This window comes from Falco rusticolus, chromosome Z (assembly GCF_015220075.1).
Source record: "Falco rusticolus isolate bFalRus1 chromosome Z, bFalRus1.pri, whole genome shotgun sequence".
NCBI classification, from domain to species: Eukaryota; Metazoa; Chordata; class Aves; order Falconiformes; family Falconidae; genus Falco; species Falco rusticolus.
In genome coordinates, this window is record NC_051210.1 from 11,541,265 (window position 1) to 11,546,521 (window position 5,257).

The window sequence follows — 5,257 nt, forward strand, 5'->3', positions numbered from 1 at the left end:
TTAAAATTAAAATCTTAGAAAACAGTCTATAATGGTAAAAAGAGAAATGGTTGTATAAAATAAGACAATAGGACAAATGTGTGTGTAGTGTCAGTTTTATTATTAACTATTTTTTTCCAGCTGTTTTATAGAGAAATGGTGAAATGATTTTACTGTTCCATTATCTACATTACAAAAGTTAAGATGGGATGACTAGACAGTTTCTGCAACTACTTTGTATACAGTTTTTGAAAAAGCAGGATTTGAAATTCTTACTATATGTGTCATGCACTATATTTGGGGCTATTTTGGAGTCTGTATTTTATTTTCAACTTCAGTATGGCATCTGCCATTAGGAACAGTATCTTGTTACCAGTGTAACAGGTAGCTTCAGTAGTTGATAAACAGAGGTGGTAGAGCCAGCTGTATGGCTGACAGAGCCACTAAGCATTCCAGCAGGCAGAAAAGCAGCCATCTGTGCTAAAACAATGTATTTCTGGGATGACTGATGACCAGCCTGTTGAGCCAATGTGTTGGGGGGTGTGTGTGTGGTGTGTGTCTTTGCAGTGGAGGAAAGGAGGCTTGCTCGTTTGTGAACACTGACTATAATTTCCTTCTTTCTCCACTTTACTGAAATATCAGCGTTTTCTTTGTAAGGTCGGTTTATTTAGCTTTAAAATAAAAATATGGCTTTGAAATGCCACATAGTTCACCTCCACTTTCTTTGAAATTTATTTTATTTTGGCATCAATGGCATTGTACTTAATGTTAAATCCTCATTTTGGAAGAAGGAGTTGCATCTCTGTTGCAAGCATAATTTGTGGACAAAAAAATAAAGGAATATAACAGGTATTAGAGCTTACTGCAAAAGTAGAAGATAATGGAAATCTTCACTCTTCTAATGGCCTTTAGGTTTTTTTTCCTAATTAGAGTCTATAAACATTAATAAGGTATGCATTAGAACAGTTGACTTACTATTAACAATTTTTCACCGGTAGAGCTTGAAATTGTCACCTTTCAAAGTGTGTGGTTTTTGGAACAGTAATTCACTTGTTGCTTGGAAGAATCATGTAGAAAAGCGTACAAAAGTTTAATTCATATGCAGGGAGAAAGGCACACTTTGAAAGAATTATCTTTCCTTAAAATTGAGCCTCCTTTTTCCTTGTTCCGGCAATCTAATAGTAAAAAGCAATGATCATATTCTTCCTGGTGGTTGACTTAGTAAGTCTAGGAAGGTGACTAGCTGTGTTATAGGAAAATAAACACTATGTATTTCAGATTAAATGTAAATTTCTCTGAGACTATCCCATTTGTAATTAATTGAACTGTACTGAAGGATTTGCGACTAGCAAGGAAGAGAGGAGGAAAATACTGCAGTTGAAAGTTAGGGAGAAAAAGGTGGGTTTGTTTACATAAAGCCTTTTTAAAAATTAAAAGTCTGTCTATAGGATTCATTGATGCCAGAAGTAATGTTGAATAGAGATAACTGCCATAGTTCTGACAAATGAACATGTTCTAAAGAAGTTTTTTAGAGCACCAGACTCTACCAGCCTGTTTCCAACTAAATGTGACTCACAGAGACTTTAGAAAGCTAGAGCTGTTGACTTTCCAATGTTTATTATACCTCTCTGTTTTTTGTACTTGAATTGTAGCATCATTAACATATATTATTGTCAGAAATTTGAAAACTGTAGAACAGCTTAAATAATTTCAGGAAAGGCATCTGTTGCTGTAGTCTGAAGTTTTGTAATGTGCCTGGTTTAAGTCAGGGAAATTGACCATGGTAGATACAGAAGAATAATTAGTTTCATTAATCTATTATTGAGTGCTACATTTTGTAGAGGCCCCTTACTGGACTGGTTACTTGGCACTAAAAATAGGTAAAATTTATAAAGAAAGGTCCAAAATCAGATTATGCTTTCTAAGCAACTAGTTTCGAATTCCTACTCAATTAAAGGGAATGAATGAACTTGAACTAGCTGTAAAATGCTGTACTGCTCATACCTCACCTGTCAGCACTTAATAATCCCAAACAAATGCAAAAATGTTGTTGTTAAAGAGAAGTGGGAAGTCTTATGGTTTAAGAAAAAGCAGTCTTAACATGTTAGGAGATCATTGTTTTTGGAATGATGGGATGAGTAAGGGAACAGAGAAGGGTGTTCCAGCTGTTGGCTGGTAGCTGTCCTTGTGTTGAACAGTTCCACTTACCAATATTTCCCACAGTTCTGAAAGAATACTTGTTCACCCTGTAATTGGTACAGCCCTCCTGACACTCAAACAGGACTATGGTTCTGCTTTCTGAGTGTAGCTTTGTTTTGGAAGACATGCTTAACTTTTTAAGGCAGGTTAGGCAGCTGTGCTTACTTGCCCTGCCTGCCTCTTTGTCTTTGGCTGTGCACGCCCACAGCAAACTGGCACAGGCAGGTCACTTAGGTTAAGTGTCTCGTCTTGGACAGTTGTGCTGTGAAAAAGTGAAGCAACGGTGATGGTATAAGGGCAGTGAAAGCTGACATCCCTGCTGAAAGAAGTGCTTGTCAAGTGTCTATAAACTGCAGGCAAGGAAGGATGTCAAGGTAGCTTTGTAGGCAGGATTTGACTGCTCTAGCTGTTTCTGAGCTGGGCTAAACAGTGAATGACTAAGAAGTAGCCAACTTAAAACTTGTATGCAGAGACTAGTGGTATAGTAGGAGCCTCTAGCTTCTGTGGAAAGAGTCAGTAAGAATTTTGTAGCACACTGCCTAGACCATGCTAACTTGTATGAACTTTTTCTTATTTGTAGACTAATACCTAGACAGCGTGTACTGATTTGTAAAAATCTTGCCATTACACATTTTCCTAACTTCTGCAAAACTTCTAAGTACATAGCTTGTCAAAATAGTAGATTCTGGTTTCTGCACTAAGATGCTTATTTGCATTCTGAGTTGAATCAGCTAAGACCACTTTTAAAAATGGAACATGTTGGAAAATTATCTTTTTTTTCTGAAAGTCTGTCATGTTTTTTTCTATCACTGCATATAAAATTAAATAGAAAATTGTGAGAATACATGTTAAGCCCTTGAAATTAACTTATCTGTCAAAATAATAATAGATGTATTTGGGACCAGGGTTTATAATGAAACCACAAAATATCTACAAGTTTCTCAAAGAGGCATCTGCTGCCAGAGTCGGACATGCTAAAACACCAAGTTTTTTCACAGCCTTCTTGAAAAATGTAGAGATTTCTTATGCTGAATAAATGCAAAGCAAAAAAAAAAACCAAACCAAACCAAAACCAACCAACCAAACAGAAAACAAACCACCAAACTAAAAGGTCTCATAACTGGAGTTACAGCAGTCATGGGTTTTTTCTGCCCTCCTGTAAATAAAAGGAAGTGTTGGCTTAATAAAAGACCATTATTAATCCTTTTTACTACTTATTAGCTACACATATTGCTGCTTTTGCTTAATTAGTAGGATATGCATTTTACAATCAAAATATGCATCTTACAATCAAAATACCCAACATACTCACAGTGCTTCTAATAACTAAGCATTAGTACTGATTTTGGATGTTAATTATGTTCCAGTATCCATCCACATAGAATGCGATATGTATCAGACATCTAGTAACCATTTTGTTGACAAACTTTAGTAAGATTAATTGAATGTGTGACCATCCAAAGAAGTATTAACTGGGGCTGTATTATGTATAGTGTACTCTATTGCTCACCTGAGTAGGCTGTTCTTTACATTAGTCTATATTTTTATTGCAAAAGGATTTAATTGGTGGCAACTGAAAACCATTAGAATTTCTTTAAAATAGATTTTTTATATTTATTTCTTTAAATGTAAAAATTATTTTGCAGAGAGTTTGCCACAATTACGTGTTGCATTTCTACTGTTAAGATGCAGTATGTCATGGTTAACAATAGTAAGCCTGTACTGCTGCCAAAGAGGAATAAGCACAGTCATGTTTTCTTCCATCCAACTCTAACACATGTGCTCCTTCACAAGCAGATAAATTTGACTGAAGAGGTTGTTCAGCATCCTAACCTGGTCACAGCCTTCTGTTGTGAATGATCTTCCCAGCACTGGGGAAGTAGCAGGAACACATGGTTGATTGCAAGGGTGGAAAGAACCAAACTCCTGTAAGCACAGACAGCTTACAAACCAGCCCACTATGAGTGGTACTTATGCAGCCCATACAAGCCAGCATGATGGCTTGCTGCTGCCAAAAGGATGCTTTGTTAGTTCTGTCTCCTTTTCAAGTATCCCTATCCCTTTCTTTGCACTGCATCCTGGCACTTTTAAACCCCTCTTTTAGCTTATACACCAACTAACCTAACTCAGTATAGAGTGCTGGCAGGTTGGAGGGTTGAATCATGTTGTGGAAAATCTCTTGCACACCAGAGCTGGTTCAAAGTAAACAGCCTGTGACTGTAAGCAGGTGGGAATACTGGGGCAAGGGCAGTGGGAACCTCTCCTTTCACCAAAGTGGTGAGGAGCTGTTTGGATCAGCTTAATCTGTTTTGTAGAACCATTCCCTTAGTCTCAACTTTTTCATGCAAATGCATTTATGGAAGAGTGTGGTGAGTTTCAGGAACCTTAGCTGACTTTCAGAGGTGTTATGGTACCTTGTTTCATATCAGCATTTTGAAGCTCATGCCTGGCTGGTATACTAGAGCAGTCTTAATGAGTAAACAGACTTAACTGGCAGCTAGGCACTGATATTTGAGTGAAGAACCTATGGTGCTCAGATTCTTCTCTGTTAGTAGTTACGAGTCTCAAATGTCAGCATTCTTAAACCATACACTTTGCATTTTTTCCAAATATGTATGATCTACCATCAAATTCTTAGGACAAGGGTTAGGTTTAAAAAAAAAAAAGTGCCTTAGATATATTTAAATAAGTCTTGAATTAGTTTTGCTGACCTTATCTGTGTGGCTGTGTGTTTACTCGTATCTAGAAGCACTGTTGTATTGCAGACCCAGAGCCTGCAGCCAGCTTATTTATTTTCATAAACATTTGTTATTCTTGATTTTTTTAAAATATAAACTGTAGTCGGATGAATAATAAGAGAAGTAAGAAGTATAACACACCTGAACTTGCTAACAACAAGACCGAAGAAGTATGGTTGGCAATTTTTGCATGAAAGATTCACAACAATAGTGAATAATATGTATAGAAAGGGATTGTTAGTGGGAAGAATAAATTACAGGAGTTGTTGCACTTTTATAGCAAGCTCTTTCTCTGTAACAGCTTTTACTAGTAATCTTGTCTTTTATTTTTTAGCGTGGAC